General features: G+C 42.4%; 1 protein-coding gene across 2 annotated transcripts in view; it reads left to right on the plus strand.

The window, feature by feature from the left end:
* The first annotated feature begins 31 nt into the window (after positions 1-31).
* STAG1 (stromal antigen 1) overlaps positions 32-22,205 on the plus strand; it is a 139,902-nt gene continuing 117,728 nt past the window's right edge. For both annotated transcript variants that reach the window (XM_018560207.1, XM_018560206.1), the window contains exon 1: positions 32-248. The gene's annotated coding sequence lies outside the window, so the exon portion shown is untranslated. The remainder of the gene's footprint in view (positions 249-22,205) is intronic.

Raw genomic sequence — 22,205 nt, forward strand, 5'->3', positions numbered from 1 at the left:
GGCGCGGCCCGGGGGTTATTATTCCTATTATTATTTCCTATTTACCCGACCCCCCCCCCAATCTGCACCCCCCTACGGTATACGGCGGTGGGTGATAGGATATTATTTATCCAGGCCGGGGCATTTTTTACCCCTCTTCCGACGGAGCCTTTGTGCCCCTTACCCGAGGACGGGCGGCATCGGCACCGTACCCTGACCCCAGGCGGACTGCACGAAGAGGACCGGAGGATTCGGGATGTCCTGCGGAGGTGAGGCGGCGGGATGGGATGGAGGCCGGAGCGCGGGAACACGGGGGGTGAGGGGAGGGGAGGAGTAGGCTTCCCGCCACCGGCTCATACCGGCACTCCACCCCCCTCTCCCCGGGCCTGTGCCCAGCACGGCAACATGGAGGACGGGTTGGGGGGAGGCGCCTGAAGAGCATTGTGCTGCTGGAGGGATGACGTGACTAGCAGGGCCGCTCTTTATCACTGTTCTCCATTAGATGGTCAGCTCTGTGGTCCAGTCTCTGCTGTCACTTTGTGGACTGGGAAGAAGTCACTGAAGCTGCCCCCTAACTACTTTTTGTGAATCTATGTAGATTGTCAGCTCTGTGGCACAGTCCTTGTCCTGTCACTTTGTGCATTGTAGAGAAGCACCGCATCCGGAGAGCTGATGGAGGTCCTTATGTTGGCACGCATTACCGGGACCTCTGCTGTCACATTGCCTTAGCACCCCAATAATAGGTCCAATAGACCCAAGAGACCTTGGCTGGCACTTTACCATAGCACCCCAATAAGAGGTCCAATAGACCCCAGAGACCTAGGCTGTCACGTTACCATAGCACCCCAATAAGAGGACCCAGATACCTTGGCTGTCACGTAACAATAGCACCTCAATAAGAGGACTAATAGACTCAGAGATCTTGGCTGTCACGTTACCATAGCACCCCAATAAGAGGACCCAGAGATCTTGGCTGTCATGTTACCATCGCACCCCAATAAGAGGACCAATAGACCCAGAGATCTTGGCTGTCATGTTACCATATCGCCCCAATAAGAGGACTAATAGACCCCGGAGACCTTGGCTGTCACGTTACCATAGCACAGCAATAAGAGGACCCAGATACCTTGGCTGTCATGTTACCATAGCACCCCAATAAGAGGACCCAGATACCTTGGCTATCACGTTACCATAGCACCTCAATAAGAGGACTAATAGACCCAGAGATCTTGGCTGTCACGTTACCATAGCACCCCAATAAGAGGACCCAGAGATCTTGGCTGTCATGTTACCATCGCACCCCAATAAGAGGACCAATAGACCCAGAGATCTTGGCTGTCATGTTACCATATCGCCCCAATAAGAGGACTAATAGACCCCGGAGACCTTGGCTGTCACGTTACCATAGCACCCCAATAAGAGGTCCAATAGACCCTGGAGACCTTGGCTGTCACATTACCATAGCATACCAATAAGAGTTACAATAGATCCCAGAGACCTTGGCTGTCACTTTACCAGAGCACCCCAATAAGAGGTCCAATAGACCCCAGAGTCCTTGGCTGTCACTTTACCATAGCACCCCAATAAGAGGTAACACAAGGCGATAGATTGGAAAATCTGAGCTTCCGAAACTTAATCCTGGTACCAATTTGGCGTTAGAGACCTGAACTGTCACTTTACCAAAGCACCTCAGTAAGAGGTCCAATGGACCCAAGAGACCAATACGGCCTTTTAGAGACCTGAGCTGTCGGGTTACTGTAGCACTCCAAAAAGAGGTACCTGAAGCCAATAGATTGGCATGGTGTAGAAGCTCTGAAATCTAATTCTGGAACCATGTTTGGTTTAATGACTCAGATTTTTCTCAGGCAGCCTGTATTGTCAGCTCTGTGGCACAGTCCTTGTCTTGTCAGTTTGTGAGATGGGGGAAGCCGTAGAGTTGTCTGCTGATGGATCTTGTTATGTCAGTGTTCAGTCTTGTAGAGATCTCAGCTGTCAGTTTGCCATTGCACTCCAATAGGAGATAGCAGAAACCAATAGATTGGTATAGAAGAAAACCCGAGCTTCTGAAATCCTTATCCTGGATCCAATCCAGCCTTTCGGAGGCCTCAGCGCTCAGTTGACCATACCACTCCAAAAAGAGGCACTAGAAGTCAATAGATTGGCAAGTTCTAAAACCTATGTTTGGCTTCCTGACTCAGATATTTCTCTGGCAGCCTGTAGAGTGTCAGCTCTGTGGCACAGTCCTTGTCTTGTCGCTTTGTGACATGCAGGGAAGTCCTGGATCTGCAGAGCTGTCCACTGATGGAGCTCCATGTTGGAGGTCTTTGTCAGTGTTAGCCTTATGAACACTTCAGCTGTCGGTTTGCCATAGCACTCCAATAACTGGTACCTAAAGCCAGTAGAGTGACGCACACTACAAAAAGAGGTTCCAGAAGCCAATAGATTGGCATGGTGGAAGACGTGAGATTTAAAAACCTGAATTTGTTTGGTTTCCCATCTCAGAGATTGCACACCTTTTTACTTTGGCAGTTTGTAGACTGTCGGCTCTTTGTGATAGTCCTCATCTTGTCACTTTTGACTGCACTCCATGGTGGAGCTCTTTATGCCAGTGTCTGTGTTTATCCTTGAAGGGACTTCCGCTGTCAGATTATCATAGACCCCAAAAAGAGGCTGCAGAAGCCAATAGATTGGCATGGCTGAAAGCTTGAAATTCTTAATCTGAATTCGACAACCATTTGTTTACTTCCTTTCTCAGATATTGCCCTACTCTGGCAGCCTGTAGATTGTCAGCTTTTTGACACAGTCCTCTTGTTACTTTGTGGCTTAGGTAGAAATCCTGACTATTTAAGCTGTCCACTGACTGCACTCCACGGTTAGAGCTCTTCATGCCATTGTCAGTGTTTAGCCTTATGGAGACCTCTGCTGTCAGTTTACTCCGAATCCCCCCATGGAATTGAGGAGCCAGTCCCTCCAATCCAGGAACCAGCAGGGTTTTTTTGGGTTTTTTTTTTAGGAGCCAGCTCAATTGGCAATAAGTAGAGAGAAAAGCCTAGGTGGCAGCTGTAATTTTTAAGGAATATTGGTTACTTGGATTTTGTCCGGCCTTGAGATACATGGTTTGAAGTCCTTTGGCTTTGAGCTGGGACAACTGTAATATACCTAGGTGCAAAACCAGAAGAGGGTTTAGAATTGTTTTTTTGTTTCCTTCATATGCCTTTTTATGGGAAAACTTATTTCAAAACCTAAACACAGACCAGATGTGGGATTGTTTTAAAAACACACTACATACTGCTATATCAAAGTGTATACCATTAGGGAGCAAAAATAAAAGATCAAAGACTAAACCAATATGGTTTAATAAAACTGTAAAACAACACGTCAAGGACAAGAGAGCGGCATTTATAAAATATAAGACGGAGGGGACGGCATTGGCGTTCCTTAACTACAAAGAATGTAACAAAAAATGCAAACTAGACATCCGGGCAGCAAAAACAGAGTACGAAAAGCATATCGCTGCAGATAGTAAAAAGAACCCCAAATACTATGTAACTATGTAAGGGTCTCTTGGTCAACAGACCTTAAAAATGCTATGTATACACTTACCTATTCAGTAAGTGCAAAGAGCCAAACTTGGGAGTAGTAGCTAGTCAGATTCACTTGGCAGCAAGGGGAATTCTGATTGGTTGCCACTGTTTATTGCCCTTTTAATTAAATACGCTTGTAATTGTTCTATCATAAAAAATGTTTAAGCAAATTATAGTCTATCAACTATGGGGCACAGGTATAAAATATAGCCCCTCTGAGTCCTAGGTAAAGGAAACCTCTGAGTCAGGACCTAAATTACACTTAGAGTTTTCTAGCTTCCCAGTTGTCTGTTTTAGGGTATTGGGGAGGGATGTGTTGGGTTTCCAAATTAATGGAAGAGTGGCATTTTAATTCTGGTTTGCCATTGTTCTGTGTACACTTTTGGTTAGCTTTGCCTTTTTGTTGTGGAGTTCTGAACGGTGATCCCTCCAGTTCAATTAATCTGAGCTACCGTTGCCCCAAAAATGGGTCCTCAGATTCCAGTTTGGTTCCCAATAAACCTATATCATGTTTACACCAATTTAGAATTTGCTCTGTATGACCTGATGATCCTTATGACAGCAGCCAAATTGTTTAAATGTTGGCTTGATCACAGAGATTTTTTGGACTGAACAACATTCCTTACCTGTCCATTTGGGTTCTATGGCACAGTCAGTGTGTATAATGGTATGGTTTACAGTTGTATGAAAAATGTAAAGATTGAGCGGTATTACATATCTACTTCGTTTATTGTAATCGTTTATTATGTTAACGTATTTCATGTACTGAACCGTCTACGCATTGAACAAAACATTTATGGCAATCTCAATGATATCGTGGAAGAACAGCTTGTAAATTAAAAAATACACTTTTGTATGGTCAATATTGGATACTTTTGTGCATGATCAACATTGGATACCTGTGTGCGTAGTCGAAATTGGATACTTGTGCATATTCACATAGTACCCTGTTTCCCCGAATATAAGACCTACCCCAAAAATAAGACCTAGTTGTAACTAGGGATGCACCGATACTAGTATCGGTGCCGATACCGAGTATTTGGGTGAGTACTCGTACTCGCCCAAATGCTCCGATACCTAGCACGAGTACTTCCTGTATCAGGAAGCCGGGCAGCGCATCATTACACGCTGCCCGGTTTCCTGATTGGCCAGGAAACGGCTCCATGCTCTCGTCACTTGTGATGAGAGAGCATGGAGCCGACTTCCCGGCCAATCAGGAAGCCGGGTAGCATGCAATGACTAGCTGCCCGGCTTCCCAATTGGTCAGGAAGCTAGCAAATTCCGAACCCGGGTGTCGTGTAATCACGCAGCGCACGGCATTCTGCTCCCTCGTCCTCTCATGAATCATAATATAAAGAAAGTGACCTTAAAGCATTAGTTTGTATTGCTTTAGAAAAAATTTGACCTGTCCCTTTAAGAAAAAGTATCGGTAATTGGTATCTGCGAGTACTTGATCAAAAGTGGTATCGGTGCATCCCTAGTTGTAACCATTCCCGCGGCCGGTGGTGGCATAAGGGGGAACTTGAAGAGCCGCGGGAGAGAGAATCAGTGGTGCCAATGAAGCCAGCGCTAGAGGAAGCGAGGCGGCACCGGAGGGAACAGAGCTGCATAAACCGATACCTCCTCTAAAGCGCCGGCTCCTGTAACAGGCCAAGTGATCCCAAATGCACTCCGCCTGTGAGGAATCGATAGTGAAAGCGCGATTTGCTCATTCTGGCCAGCGATTGGTTAGCAAATAGCTCTTGGAAAGGTACGGCACCCCTGATTACCGTATTTGTGTACATGAATAAATGTAGACTTTTCTACATGAATAAGTGTGTATTGTTGTACATTAAAAAGATAAGACCTACCCCGAAAATAAGATCTAGTGTGTTTTTGTGAGCCAAAAAAATATCTGACAGTGTCTTATTTTCGGGGAAACGTGGTATGTAAGGTTGAATAAAGACCAAGGATTATCCAGTTCAGTGTGTGTATCTGTCTTGCTCTAACAATTCCCATATCCCTGTAGAATCTGCGAGAGAAGAAACTCACCCAGAAGTATCTTGAATGTATCAATGTTATCCGCAGATACCACCGCCTGTGGAAGGGAATTCCAAACTTTCACTACTCTCGCAGTCAAAAACCCTTTGCGAATTCTAAGATTGAACTTCTAACCTTGTTGTGTCCCTGGGTTCTCAATACAGTTTTGGTATTAAACAGTTTGTTACTAATATTGTGATCCCCATTGATGATTTTGAAGACTGCAATATGGTCAACATTGTCAACATTGTATGTGTGGGTGTGGTCAACATTGGATCCGTGTGTGTCTGTACACGATGTGGTGGTGTATGTTTTGGCCAAACTGCATGCTAACCATTGGGATGACACATAATGTAAACCAAATGTGAGCATAATGGGTATTATGGAAAAACGACTGGATTACGATGGGTAACCCCACTGCAAGGGTTAAGATCATTTTTCCCCCAGAGTTCTTCTAGCCATACACTGGTAGATTTTTGTAGCAACATTTATATGAAAAGTCTCGTCAGAACATCTCATCAGAAAATTTGACAATGCCATTAGAGGCTTCACAGATGTTTGAAATTTAATTTGGTTTTAACATTCAATTTTGGAAGTTGATGGAATTTCTTGAACAAAAACCACATTCAGTGATAGAATTTTGTTTGATGAAAGTGTTCCTCCCTTTGTTACGTCACTGCGGTGGAAAACTATTATCGACTTGACTCCATATTTTCAAACCAGCTATCTTAAGAGAGGATATCCTCCCGCTTTGGACCGATTTCCATGTATTTCCTGTTGTCTCTAGGATAGAAAGTGAAGGAAAATCTCTTTGGCTCATATGGAAAAAAACAAATCTGATTTGGGTCTTAAAAAAAATAAATAAATTACTTAATATACTCTAAGGGCCCATTTAAATTTTTGTGCTTAACCTGCTTTGTACTATTTTTTACAACATAGCACACCAAAGTGCATTATGTGCATTATCACAAAGCAACTGTATGAACTCAGCCCAATTCATTGTTTGTCCATTAACTGGATCTAATGTATTTTATTCCATAGTTAGATGAGTGTCACAGTGGCAGCTGGTAGTGGCCTGTGAGGGGGCTGCTTATTGTATGTATAGCAGCTGATTTAACTAGAAGTTGTTTTAACATGCTTAGAATATGTGGAAACTTGCAATCATGTTGTATAGTTGTGTTTTTAATATATAGTGTTTTTTTGTTTTAAGGCATGTACTGTACTGCTGGTTTATGTGGCATGCTGATGATGGCTATATTGATGCTGAGATTTCAGGTGTGTGCATCATTATTTTTGGGATACGTGAGAGGATGAGACACCTTTTTGTTTTAAAGTGTGATAGAATTTATATATATTTTAAGTTCCAGCAGCTTACCTCAAGACTTGCAGTGTTTGATTTGTAGCACTTTCATATTTTCAAAATTGCCTATCTTCGCATTACCTTAACTGTTGGTCCCGTTTCTGGTTTCAGGGTGGCTTCTTGGTCTGGAGGGTCCTGTAGAGCTGCCCTGGAGCCACTTCTCATGCGCACTCCCAGAAAGGGCTAGATGTTGGCGTGTGGATGCTCCCTGTGTTGACAAGCACAGGCAGCCCAAGATTAAAGGCGGTTACATTCAATTTGTAAAGAAACAGGAGCACTCATGTAGTCACGAGCAGGTGATCATGTGACTTGTGATGATGTTAAGGCCACCCACAGGAAGTCCAGAGAAGCAAGCAGTGATAGCAGGAGGCTGCGGCTAGGACAGGATTTAAGTGTGTTTTTGCACCCTTTTAAACTATTCAGCTATTGTCTTGGTGCTACATTTATTTACAACAGTATATTGCTGGAAAAGGGCTTTAGTACTATGTTAAGAAGACTCTGTGATGCATGCTGATTTGGTTGGAGGGGTTTTTGATTTCTTTACTTACTATAGTGTATGCATTAATAATAAGTATTGTCTGGAGCGTTCTGGTTACTTGCAAAGAATCTCAAGAAGCTAATTACATTCCTCGGAGGCTACCTGAAAACCTTTTGTACACTTAAAATGATCATTGTCTATAAACTTCAGTGCCAAATGTGCCAAAATCTGCTGATAAAAACGTACGACTTAACATACGCACGTTTTTTGGTTCGGGTAGCAATCTGGCAGCTAATGGCGAATAAGGAAAGGAATCAAAGCTTTAGGTATGAACAGAATAGTTCATCATGCGTAATGTGAACATTTGTCTAATTTCTTCAATGTGGAATGCCTGTGTACATGTATAGGAAACGTTTTAAGAATATTGTCTTATAAGAGGAGAACATTTCCAACATCCCCACTTCAGTGATATGGAGGACAGTTAAGTGAGGAATTTCATACTGCAATTTAAAACTCTAAAATTTGCAGGTTCCTTTTAAAGCGCTTTGGACTCAACTCAAAAGCGTTTACAGCTAGCTGCACACGGTAAAATCTGGTTGTACAATCTGCTTTAGAGCCAACACCTACTGTGTGTTACAAGGCCTTGAATGCATTGTTTAGGCAGGCCCCTTACTACACATCCATGGTAAATCCAAATGATTTGTACAGTTTGATTGTAACGTGTGGGCAGCTTTAAAGTGTTTATAAATTGTGTGCTCTGCACTATTGGTTTTGATGCCTTTTGGTTAACAGTCTGTTGTTGTGTTACATGTGTGCTACACAGTGGTTGATAATTTGAGAGAAAAATGACTGAAAAATGTCTACACTAAGGGCCGGTTCACACCTCAAACAGTGCGTTCCAGAGCGGTCAGCCTTTGGAACGCACTATCAAAACCCGGCGGCCTCCCTGCGTACAGAGACGGCAGGGGGTGTGGTGGTGCATTGAAGTCAATGGCACCGCAACCACGCCCCTGCCCGAACGCATGGCACATCAGTGCCTGCGTTCCGGTCCAGTGAGATCTGCAAAAATAGTGCTTGCAGCATTTTTGCAGATGGACTGGAACGCAGGCACTAATGTGGTATTGTGGTGTGAACCGGTCCTATGGCCCCTTTTACACCTAAGCTGTTTGTCACTCGTAAATCAGTGTGACACACAGTTCAACACTAGGAATCCCATTCAAGTCTATGACCCCAGTGCACATGTCAGCGTTTTGTCGCAAGCAGAAATACGCCTTTTAAACAAAATACTATATGATTTACATTGGGGCTGATTTCAGCGCATTTTGTCCCATAGATTCAATAGAAAATGCTTGAAAAACGCATGTTGTGATTATTTACGAGCGTATTATGCGTGTTTTGCTCATTGATATGAATGTGCCAAAATCTGCTGATAAAAACGTACGACTTAACATACGCAGGTAAAAACGCACTAAATAGGTGTTGCCTAGGTGTGAATCCAGCCTAAATGTATACGTGTTAAATTTACTTTAAAGAGAATATGGATTCACCTGAAGACGTTCGTTATTGGTTTACGTACTTGCTTATTCTTGTTTGACTACAATTTCCATTGTTCCATAGCAAGGTTTATTAAGTTGTTCAGTGACTTTAGCAAGCCCCAGGGCTATACATATCTTAATGGTTGTGCTAAATGGGTGTGCTAATGTACTTCTGCATACCTCTCATCTCTCTCGCATATAATTACCAATGACGAATGAATGGTGTATTTGTTTATCTTTTTACTGACCTGTACTGTAATTTGCGGCCACTTCCACGTTTTAGAGAAATAAATGATGTCAGTTACAAATGCCTTCTATCCATGTTTCTGTGCCTCAGTCTCTGAACTGCTGCTGTTTGTTCTTTGTGAATAAATAAGTGGCGGTTCCCTGTATCTGGGAGATGGGTTATAGCACACACTTACATCATTAGTGTGTTACCTTTTCATGACTGGTAATGCCCCAAATTCCCCTTTTCATTGCTCAATGTGCATAATGTTCTCCAGAATTTGTTTGTTGGCTGGGATGGAGTAAAATAGTTTCCCAAGTCATCTTCAAGGGCAGCACCTGAGAGAGAGAATCCACCCACCTAAAACAGGAAGCACATAATCCACAATTAAAATAAAAGGGGCGGTACAGCCCCACCACCTCAGTATTACAAAAGAACCGTAGGCAGAAGAACCACCAGATGGTAATAATGAAAACAATGTTGGATACACCCCTCAAAAGGCAAGGGCGGGAATCCCTGCTGCCCTGGAAGATTCCCAGAAAAGAAGTTACCAGGTACCTAACTTGCTTTTTTCACCTTTAAGAATCGCTGCCAAATTATCACAAGACCAATGCATCTAAGACATGGACTTTCTTAGAAGTCAAAGACACCTTAGGCCCCATTCACACTGAGCGACATGACAACTTAGCTACTGCTTAGAAGCATATTTAACAAGGGGTATGGAGAAAATGGAGTGAGTGAGCACAGCAATCTTGCTATATGAGGATGAGGGATGTATTATGATTGTCATGCGCTCCAATCTCCACATTCGGAGCTCTGAGCAACTTTAGGGCTTGTTCACACCATTTACAGTGCGGTTAACTGCTGGAACGCACTGTATCGCATCCTGGCTGGCATCCTGCGTTAAGGGTTCAGGAGGCACAGCAATGCCTGCAATCTGGTCCAGTGCGGTCTGAAAACATAGTGCATGCAGCATTTTTTCCTGGAACGCACTGTATATGGTGTGAACAAGCCCTTAAAGTAAACTAAAATATCAGACCTCCTTAATATCTTTGTCCCATGCCTTTTTGTTATGCAGATCAAGAACTCCTTTCCTTTTTAGATGGCAAAACAAGGTGGATCAACCATATGACTGTGAATCTGCTAGACACTATTCCCTTGAATTCTGGTGAACCTATGGACCTCATTCTCACAGACCTCCCTAAATGGCATTTCTTATCACTACCCTTGTCTATGGAGAGTCATCATTCTAAAGATGGACATTCTTAAACAGTTACTACAAGCAATCCCTATTACAATGCCTTTCTCATACTTTAAGCATCTGAAATCTGCAGCTTCTAAAATGTATCTGGGGATATAAACCCCCCCCCCAAGACAAGCAACCGCACATTAACTAGATCCAAACAGATTGACGGCCTGGACTTTACCAGACTTTACTCTATATCACACCTTCAACCTCCCCGTATGAATGTTTCCATGTGATCAATCACAAAATAGGTGTCTTCTCAGCTGTCCCCCTGAAAACAATAGCTCTGCTGGAACCTTTTTGTAGACCCCTCCCCACCTGTTCTCTCTCATTTCTATCTCCCCCACTGCTTAGATGTTGGGACCATTGATTATCTCTAATGGGTATCGCATTAAGACCGGGTTAATTTACTGTCATGTTTAATCACCCCCCCAGCATGATTTCCAACAATATCTTTGGGCTTGGAATACTCCCCAGGCATTCAGATGATGCATTTTGACCTCATCCACTTTGAGCAGACCTCACCCCTACCTGCCAACTGACATAAGGATTGGTATTGGACTAGTCGACTAGCAGATTAAGTGCGGACCATAAAATTCAAAGCCCCCTCTCCAGCGACCCCTAGCAGAGTTTAAACATTTCAATTAGGCTGAGGGAGGAATGATCAGGATGCTCTCTTCCTTTCATACTATGTACATACTCTTCAGAGGGATAACCTACAAGGGGAGAGCTCATTTGCAGATGAATGGGGCAGGGAAATCAGGAGGAACCTTTTTTGCAGCAAGGTATTCATCGCCTATTAGGTAATGCCGTACAAGAAAGTTCTTCCAATGAACCCTCTATTTTCTTCACACCTGATTTCCCTTACAGCTATTCTGTACTTAAAGAAGAACTATGAGGTGAGTGATTTCCACTCATCCTCATAGTTAGAGCCGATGTGTGACAATGAAACTGTCGCAGGTCGGCTCTATTGATCGGGAAGTGAGCGAACGCATACTGTCGCTCGCTCACTTCCCAATCATCTCCCTGCAGAGAGAGGTGACTGTCAGTCACCGCTCCCCACATGGATTCCCCCTTCCCTCACCATCCAGGGGGTGGGCACAGCTGGCCCTGTCTCTAGATATGCAGAGCCCGCTGTCAATCAGCCAGCTGGGTGGATCTTGACAGCATTGTTGGGATCCATCCCTGCTGCGGTGCTCTTAGTATATTGTGGGCAATAGCTTGCTATATACTGAGCTTTGGGTCACGGGATGGAGGTTAGTATACGTCCTCCCGTGACCCTAAAGAGAACTATGGGATAAAAAGGGTACCCCATAGTTCTCTTTTAACTCCCCATCCCAACTGATTGTTGGAGAAGCAAATCCATACCTTCACCCTTCTTCCTTCCATGTTCAAATCTCATGGTTTTACATTTTTCACAAAAAGGACAAGTTATCTTTTTGAATCAAATTCCTTTATTGTGCATGTGTCAACATGGTCTATGACTGGTCTATATTTAAATGTGTAATCTTTAATAAAATGTTTACTCAAGAGTACATCTGGACTTCATGAGATACATGAGAGGAAATGGTGTAGTGCCACACTACACTGGAGTGTAGCTTTGAACCACATTGTAACCACAATTGTTCCTCTTGGAATATTTATCACAGCAGATAATGCGAAATGACAGTGGAAATGATTCTGCAATCCAACTACTGTCATTCTTCTGCAGATCTTTGTTGTATTTTGGCTACCACACTGTAAACACGGGGCAAAGTTTTCCCCAAAAGATGATCGTGATGAGCTATTTGAAAGCCTGTGTATAGCCACTTACTTTTGGATTTAGTAGCAAAATGGTTAGAACTCCTGTCGGGTTTTGCTGTGCTCTTTGAAAACAGTAATTTCCTTACACTTAAATGCAGTTTCTCAAGATACTCGCATGGTAGTTTGTTTCAAGCCTCCTGTCACAGTACCGCTGCAGACTTTGACCGTATTACTGCATTCTATCTCTGCAGGTCATTCCAGACTGGCCTAATGTTAACATCAAGGCTTTGTTCCCTCATTAAGGATTTTTGCTGTTTGAGGTCTTTGTCAGGCTGCAAAATAAAGTTGCCATCTATTGTGCTCCTGCTTGATGGCATTGCATTATTGATAATCATTCTCGTGTACTTCATAGCATGTGAGGGTCATCAATTCTGATCAAATTGTCCACACCGTTTGTAGAAATGCAGCCCCATACCTGCAGGGAATTGAATGTTGCTTCACTATTACTTGCAGACATTTATCCATGTGTGGTTCTTGGAAAATAAACTTGTTTGATCTATCAGTCTACAGACACCAGTTTTTTTCGTTTTTTTTTTGGCAGGGAAACGCTTGTATGTTGTAAAGTTTCTACTAAGGAGAGAGATGGAAGCTGTGGAACAGGGGTTGGCAATCTCACCACTTCAGCTGTGGTGAGTCTACAAATCCTGTCATCCCTCTTCCACTGAGAGTAATGCCTGAGGCTGTCAGTCTTGTAGTTCCACAACAGCCGAGGTTTCCTTCCCTTGCTATAGAATGACCACCGTGTGTCTTTGTTGCTGTACCCGGACTATGGTGCCAGATTTGCTTCATGTATTGCAACCTAACATTTTTAGTATGGTTGTCCCTTAACCTGTTTATGTCCATCAAGGCAGTTTGTGTTTGTTTTGCTTTGGGTTAACCTACAGAGTGGGGGACATTTATCACTTCTGTCGCACAGTGCTGAACAAGAGCAGTGGCAGAGATTGTGGGAGATATTTACGAAAGTTCAACTTTATCATAAAGTGGACCTTCAAGCTCTTTCACTAAAAATCACATCAGCTTGCAGCTTTACATGCCGATTAGGAAATCCTCTTACATTTTATTAAACCTATTTTGCTTTTACTTAATTTTTCTACTTCCTGCTACTCTTGGGCATTAGTGATGTAATCTGTGCCCAAGTGATGCCTCCTGGGAAGATTATATCAGCAGAGCATTGCTGGGAAATCTCATCTGTAATCTCACGAGATCACAGTTAAAGACATTTCCCTCCCCTGAGATGATGTACGTGGTCACATGTCTTAGTTGCATGTTTCAGAATTCAAGGAAGTAAAGGGAGATGTAGTAATCTGCCCTCAGTAGAAATGGCCGCTTTGAGCAGAATGGGGAAGAAAAGAGAAATAAGGTATGCAAAGAATACAAAGCCTGTGATTATTTAGAAGTATGTGTTTGGAGATTGGCATCACTAAACATTTCTAAAGGTGGCTTTGTCATTCCTTTAAATAAGGGAAAAGTTCCTCTTTAATACATTTCTCCCACTGCTGCTGTAATTTAGCATAGAAGAGACACAAAAAACCTTCCCCTGACCACTGCCTAGTTTGTTTGGAGTGGATTTCTGTGTTCTCCTCATTGCTAAATCTGTTGCAGACCTTTGCAATTTTTTGTTGGTTGACAGTGCAGAATTCCAGGCGCAAAAGCAGCAAATTCCCATTTAAGCTGATGCATGTCCTTTGTTTGGATGCAGCCTGATTTGTATCTAACTGTTGCTGTTTTGCTATTTTCCCTGATCGTTTGCACCTTTTTGTTCTTATGCTTAAAGCCTATGTCACGGCAAAAAAACATCTCGTACATCTCTAATACAGGAACATTTTCACATCTTTTATCTCTTTAAACACCTTTCCAGTATAGAAGAATTAATGCTGATGTGAAAAAAATAGTGTTCTCCTACTTCTGACGCTGCATAACGGCTAATTTTTGGCTCTGAATTCCAAAACACGTGATGTCAGACCTGCCTACTTCATTTCTGATACATTACAAGGAACAAGGATCTCTCCTCATCTCCATAACCCCTCCTTGTGCACAGGCAGAGAGCACAGGAAATTCAGCTCTTAAGTTGTTTAGCAAAATCAACAGATATTTGAGAAATATCAAAACGAGTAGAAGAAAAAGTTTCAGGGCTTGTTCACACCAAATGCAGACCAGATCTGCATGATTTTCTGCACACGCAGTGCAGTTGGTTGTGACGCGTTTTTTGACGCGTTACGGGCCGTTTTTGCTAAAAAAAAAGTTTAAAAAATATTTTTTCTTTTTAGTTTAAAGTGGGCTTTCAGTGCGTTCCAGGTCGTTTGCATGCATTTTGATGTGTTTGCATGTGTTCCAGAGCAGGTAAAATAGGGCTTGCTGCAGTTTTTTTACATGCTCTGGAGCTGACCGCTGCGGTGTGAACTAGAGCCCAAAATACCATTGGATGCAGTTTTGATCCTGTCTGTAACTGCTCTGCTCCTGGAGCGCGCTTGGTGTGAACAAGGCCTCAATTGTATATTTAGCAGACTGAAAGGGAACAAATAAGTTCAGTGTTGGAGTTTACATAGTTCAATTACATTTCCACCTTTTGCAGTCACATTTGAGAAACCCCAGAATATGTTTTGTTTACATTCACACATACCTGTTGTTTTTTTTCTTTAGATGTTTTACCCTTTCAAGTTGTTTTTTTTTTTTTTAGAGAAGCTTTACATAGGACATGATGGGCAGCTACTGATGGCAAAGTGGAGATAAACATAAAATAAGGTTTTTTCCAATTTGACTGTGAAAGTGGCATATACTTTTAAGTACTGTCTTTCTTTTTGTATTGTATTTCTTTCTCTATGCAAAAAGAATGTCTGGAGCTCCAAGATACTTTTCTGTAGACACAAATCCACAAGACGTCTAAGGGCTTGATCACACCAAATGCAGAGCAGATCTGCATGAGTTTCTGCACATGCATTGCAGTGTGTTTTTGCAGCGTTGTTGCCTTTTTAAAGGCCTAAAGATGGCAAAGTGGAGATAAACATAAAATAAGGTTTTTTTCCAATTTGACTGTGAAAGTGGCATATACTTCTTTTAAGTACTGTCTTTCTTTTTGTATTGTATTTCTTTCTCTATGCAAAAAGAATGTCTTGAGCTCCAAGATACTTTTCTGTAGACACAAATCCACAAGACGTCTAAGGGCTTGATCACACCAAATGCAGAGCAGATCTGCATGAGTTTCTGCACATGCATTGCAGTGTGTTTTTGCGGCGTTGTTGCCTTTTTAAAGGCCTAAAATGGACTTTCAGTGCGTTCCAGGGCGCTTGCATGCGTTTTGGTCCGTGCCAGAGCAGAAAAAAATAGGGCATGCTGCAGTTTTTCCACATGCTCTGGAACTGAATGCTCTGGTGTGAACTAGAGCCCAAAATACCATTTGGGATGCATTTTTGGAGCAGAGCAGTTACAGAACATATCCGCTCCGCACTTGGTGTGAACAAGCCCAAAGAGGAACTGCAGAAATTGTAAAAATGAACCTTTGCAATGGGGGTTACCTCGGCAATGCAAGAGTTAACTGCTCGTTTTTCTCTTGGGGCCAGAAAAAAGATACAGAATCAAGTTGTCACCAGGACACAGTGTGCTAGTGACAATTAGTTTCTGCATTGATTTTGGCGGAGCCATCCATCATCACTTCAGCACCCAGTATCAAGGGGTATATGGGTCAGTAGTGCGGTGGGATCCACACTGGAATAAAGAAGCTATACTCGCCCGATGCTTGGTACTGGGAAAGGCAGCGTTCACCTCTCTCTCCCTCTTCTCCGTCTGTGGAATGTCCCTTTGCGTCCTCAGGTCTAATTCACTTGTGTTAGATGTGATGATGTTGTAAAGCCCAGGGGAGAAGAGGTTGCGGGGAGTGGTCTAGAAACCAGGCAGGAACCAAATCAGGTAAGCATATCATCTTTATTTTTGCCCCTAGACCAAAACGAGCAGTTAACCCTTGCAGTTCGGGGCTAGCCCCACTCCAAGGGTTAAAATTTTTTTTTACAGTTGCTGGAGTTCCTCTTTAAATCAAGGCTGGACAAATCCCACGAGCTAGGTAGCCAATGCTCCTTAAAAATTACAGCTGGTGCACAGCTTCTGAAGTTTTCTGCAGGTGATAGTGGAGCTGGGTCCTGAGAAAAATCCTGGTTTTCACATCCTGGCACCTAAATTCATATCTATTTTCCCACCCCTAGGTTTGTGAGGGCAGAGTTGTCACAAGAGCCACTTGGCATAGAACCAGTGGGAGGGTTTCCAGCATCACTAATCTGCATTAAAATGTATTTGTTTAGTGGTGACCATCTATTCTGCCAAACGCAGTCCATTAAATACATTATAATAAAATGATTTTCTGGCAGTCAATTCATTAGGCCACTTTGACAGAGACTTTGTGACCGATGATTGGACAGGCACCAGAGGGAGCCCGAGCAGTTTCTCCGGGAAATATATATGTTGGTTTCTTTTCTCCAGAGGTCCTGCCAGAATTTCTTGTTCTGCCTTTTACCCGTGGTCATTACAAAACCAAATTGTACTGACACCTTCTGCTGAATGACCCTGTATAACATAGAGAGTAACATGGGTCTTGTGGGAATAAGATGCTAATGTGATTCATCCTAGACTGGCATGGCTCTAGCCTCTGGGTTTGAAGCTGGCTCCATTACTTGTAGCGGAAGCTGATCTAATTACAATTTCTAGATCGGCACTAGAGCCGAGCTGGGTCGGAGCCTGAGTTGGAGGAGAACTGAAATACAGATAGAGTTGAGTTCTCAAGCCTGGAGCTGACTGTCTTCAGCTTTCAACAAGAAGAATCCCATTGTTTTCTATGGGCCCCTGTTCACTTCTGACCACTTCTCGCAAAATGCGTGTTTTTGCCTCCATAGACTTCAGTGGGAGTTTTGTTGCCTAGCAATTGGCATTGGCTAAAAATAATGTAAAAAATGCTCATGTCTGAAACGCCTGTAAAAATCTCCTTAAAAATGACTGAAGACGCTCAGCTGTTTCTTACAGGTTTCTGGAGCTCAGGGTTTTTTTATGCTCTGCAGCTCAAGCTCAACTACAGGAGCCAGAGCTAGAAAACATGGGGCACTGCTAACCCTAATTTAGCCCACTGCTGCCTATCCGAACATAAAGCTTTAGTCCTGGGTAGAGGGAAGCCTTGAATGCTCTGGGGACTGCGGTTTCACTTTTTCAAGTATCATTTTTTCCATATACAATGTTTGGAATGTCAATGTAATTTAGTTTAACGTTTGTGGCGTATGTGTAAAATTTATATCTCAATATACTGTATATCCTTCTGTAATTCTGCTGTTGCTGTGTCAACTGAAGCTTTGAATCATGAAGTGAAGGTAAAACTTTTCTTGAACACAAAACCAATTATTTTTTGACCTCCTTGAAATTTTCCAGATAATTACTTCATGGTCAGAGCAGATGGTATGAAGCCAGCCAGGACTTTCAGTGTTCTGAAATAAAATCCAAGTACATTTGCTGTTAGTGTTTGAGCTTACGATATCTATATAATGTACAATGAGAAATAGACTTTGATACAAATAATTATCAATCCGCTAGAATATATGCTGAATATATAAAAGTGAAAAATCTATCTGTGCCGGAGGCAGAGGAAGTGTGTGTGATAGATATATCTATCTATCTATCTTGAAAAATCCACTCGTCTGTGATGAGAGGCCGGTGGAGCCAGACGAGCAGCTTCCCGGCCTGCCGTTGTAATTACACGGCCGGCCGGGAGCTTTAGTCAAGCGATCGGGCGTAAATGTCATGTTTGAACTTTTGAATTTCCCGCCGGCTCCGCCCCCCGCTGTGACACTTTTGCGCAATCCCGAGTGTGGCTCGGGGTTACCACTCTTGCTACTGAAAATTAACCCCGAGCCAGGGAGGTTAATTCATTGCAGAGTATGTTTTGGCTCATTGGTGTTCTGTGTTTCCAGATCTATTTTTGTTCTAACTTTTTTTTGTTACTTTATAATTTGACAAGTTCACTTGATTATAAATATGCTGGGCTTTAATAAAAAAAATAAGTCTAATCAAAGGCAAAAACATATCCAAATAGGTTGATGAGAATTCAGCCCTTTGTGAAACAACCTTAAATGATCATTAAACCCTCACATTTGTTTGCATATATCTACTGCTAGCAAGCAGTAGATATATGCAAAAACATTTTAAAAAAAACTTTTAAAGGGTTTAACCCCTTCATGACTGAGGCCTTTTTTAAATATTTTTTGTACCCATGTTATATTCCACATTTTAGGCCTGAAAATTAAAGATGCAAGGTAAGTCAGAGGAGTCGGCGCTGGATCGGAGACCCCCACCAGCGCTGGAGGGACAGATGAAAAGGACAGTAAAGAAGAAGATGATCGGATTAAGAGACATCATTTAAAGTAAGTCCCTACAGCAGGATTGGGAAGGGGGGGGGGGGGGTTAAATTTCACTTTAATTTCACTTTAATTTCACTTTAATTTCACTTTAATTTCACTTTAATTTCACTTTAATTTCACTTTAATGTCACTAAGTATTTGTATAGAGGAAAGACATTATACAATGTTCGATAATCCTGTTTGGAAGACAGTCATAGACTGAATGAAAGTGTTCATCATCTAGGTAGAGGGGGATTGACTGTGGAGGCATTATTGGGGCAGGTTATACAAGTGCAGCTTTTCAGTGTGATTCAGGTGACAAACTGCTTTAGGATAAAGTATGTGCAGTACATGACAATGACAACACTGGGTGACCTTTCCTAGCACTGTCAGTATTGTAATATGGAGTTACACATTCATTAGACTTGGTAATATCTGTTTCGGGTGGTTATCATTTTAACCAGCAGCGCTTTCTTTAATAGTAAAGAGATGTGTGCTGCTTGAACTCCAGAATGATTTCCTAATGAAGGTGTGTATGAAAATCAGGCACGCCGGATACCCAAAGAATATGCTGTGGCTTCTAAGGAGTAAGCGGTGCGGAATTTCTAGGTGTTTGTTGCTATGTGGCTTGTCACTTTAATCCGATATGTACAGAATATGATGCGAGCTGTAGAAATGATCATTTTGAATAAAAATAGTAACTTTTTAAGTTATGACAATGCCTTTTAGCTAGTTACTTGTAGATGACCTCATTAAACAATTGCTTATTCTCAAAGGGAAATGTGTTCACTTAGGTATTGGCACGTGCAAATAAAACACTGCTTACCAGCTGTTGCTATAGCAAGTACAGTGCAGCAATGGTTGCAGTTTCCTGACTGAAAAGAAAACAGTTTCAACCAAAAATATGTACGCTAGTGTAGGGCTTTCCTATGCTCTTCCATTACCTATTCACATTGCTGGCTAATTCGCAGTATGGCTTTTGCAATCCTAAAATGAATTGACACATTAGTGCACTCGTAATTTCTATTTCCCATGTTTTTGGGGTTTTTTGTAACCACTTTAGTGTTGTATTTTCTATAACAAAGCATTGTGTTCTCCGGAATAAATGCAAACAAAGCCAAAAACTGCAAATCGAGTTTGTTAAATATTCCCCTGTGCTGGCTGAAGCACCTGCTGCCGCTTCGGTTTTCTAATCTTTTTTGTTTTATTATTATTTTACACATTTTCTTTTACACATTTTTCTTTTGGAAATTTGATAAGTACAGTGTTATCACTCGTTACAGTAGACGTCCTTTGTGCGTGTTGCTAATCACTTATCACATCCTGCTAAAGCTGGTTGAGACCCACATCCAGAACTCCAATAACATTCACTGCAACTCCCAAAGACAATTGGGGGAATTTATCAAAACTGGAGCAAACAGAATCTGGAGCAGCTGTGCAAGACAACCAATCAGCTTCTCTCTAGTTTGCTCAGTTATGATTTGAAAATGAGAAAGAGAAGCTGATTGGTTGCCATGCACAACTGCTCCAGATTTTGTCTGCTCTAGTTTTCATACATTTCCCCCAATGTAGTTCAAGTCATCTCTTTAGCTCCAATTCTGATGTAAAGATGGCCATACACTGCAAATTTCATCCCGTTCTTGAGGAAACTGGCGGAACGGACGGGGGAGGGGGCGGGTACAGCTGGCTCTGCCTCTAGATAGGCAGAGCCAGCTGTCACTCACGCAGCTGGGCGGATCCCGTCATCTAAGTCGGCATCCGCTCCAGGTGCGGCGTCTCAGTATACCGCGAGCTGTAGCTCACGGTATATTGAGCTTAGGGTAACGGGAGGACGCTAGTTTGTGTCCTCCCGTTACCCCAAGGAGAACTATGGGGAAAAACACTGACCCCATAGTTCTCAAGTACAAAAATGCATTTTTTGGGGGGCTGGATTTAAACGTTGTTGCTGTATTTACTCTTGTTGCTTTTTAAACTCCTGCTACATTTGGTATTTCTCAGAAAAGATCTGACTGTAATCATGGCTGTTGGTAGAAAGCAGATCATGTCTAGTATACTTTCTAAATGAATGTGTATATTTCTATCCACTTGGAAGCACGTGTACATCAATGGGTAACCCCCCTATCAAGTGGCTCTTTAAATGAATGTGCTTTGAAGCCCATACACTAAACCTAACACCAAATAGTACAAAATAACCCAAGACAATGAAATACAGCATGATGGAATGGAGTTCACCCACAAAATCAGTCCTGTCCTAACATGCTGTGTGCTATGTTGTCCAGCAATCTATGTGGTGTCTGTTTGCTGCTGAGATCATTTGCGCAAGCAGCTGTTTGTGTTTTATGTTTGGAGTGCAGCGGTATTGTACATTTATCGGCACACATATTCATAAATTTTGGGTTCTTTTTGATCATTCATAGCTTCGTCTTTGGGCACGAGTCTGATGTGAGGTGAGATTATCCTGGTGGTGTTTTCGGATTGTCTGTCTGCTCAATTTTTGGGACTAAAGCTTCCAGCAGAGCCTTACATTATTGTGGTGCCTATACACAGTGAAGGAGCAAACCCAAGACAATACTTCTGTATCTTGTAAGTGTGTGTGTGTGTATAGATATAGTTACATAGTAATTTGAGGTTGAATAAAGACACAGGTCCATCAAGTTCAACCTGTGTGTGTCTCTCTTGTGCGTGCGTATGTGTATATAGAGTCCATGTGTGGTCTAGTATTTAAGTGTTACGGTCTCTTATGAGGGAATATAATTGATTTTTGAACTAATCAATATTCTTTGCTGATACCACTGCTTGTGGCAGAGAGTTCCAGACTTTTACCGTGCTAACTGAAAAGAAGCCCCTACACCCATTGTGGATAAATCTTTTCTCCACCAATTTTAGGTGGTGGCCTCTAGTCTTTGGTGTTTACAGTAGTTTAGTGCCAATGTTGCCCTCACTACTCAACATTTTGTACAACAAAATCATGTCCCCTCCTAATCGCCTCACTTCCAGCGTGAACAAGTTTAAATTTAGAAACTTTGTAATATTATTATTTATACAATACATACACACAGTTTTTGATTTTCTGCAAAGTATATGCTGTCAATTTTGTGATTTAAAATATGTCCCCACAATGTAAGTAGCAGACATTAAAGTTTGTCTCATAAGTTCCTACTTAATACTGCTTTAAATAGTCGAGCAACACTATAAAACTTGCTCCTGACCATGTCTTAACCCCTTCGTGACTGACGACGTACAGTGTACGTCGCCAGCATCGGGGCTGTTTAAAAAGCTGAACGGGCAGTGTGCGTTTGCGCACACCGGCCCGCTCGGCATTTGTCTTCCGAGCACCGTTCTAACCAGCCGAGAATCGTACGATTCCCGGCTGGTTTTCGAACATGCTGGTTCGACAGAAGACGTGCGACCGTACAGTAGAAACGGTCGCACGTCTCCGTTCACACTGCTCGATTATCGTACGAAAAACCGATCGCATACGATTATCATACGATAATCGTGCAGTGTATGGGCACCTTTAGTTTACTTCTGAGGCCTGCAGTTGCCTGGGTTGCAGACACACAAAAACATGCGTAAACTTAGCCAAAAGAGAGGCAATCTGATATGTAAC

The sequence above is a fragment of the Nanorana parkeri genome, unplaced genomic scaffold (genome assembly GCF_000935625.1).
Source record: "Nanorana parkeri isolate BGI_ZX_2015 unplaced genomic scaffold, ASM93562v1 scaffold439, whole genome shotgun sequence".
Classification (NCBI taxonomy): Eukaryota; Metazoa; Chordata; class Amphibia; order Anura; family Dicroglossidae; genus Nanorana; species Nanorana parkeri.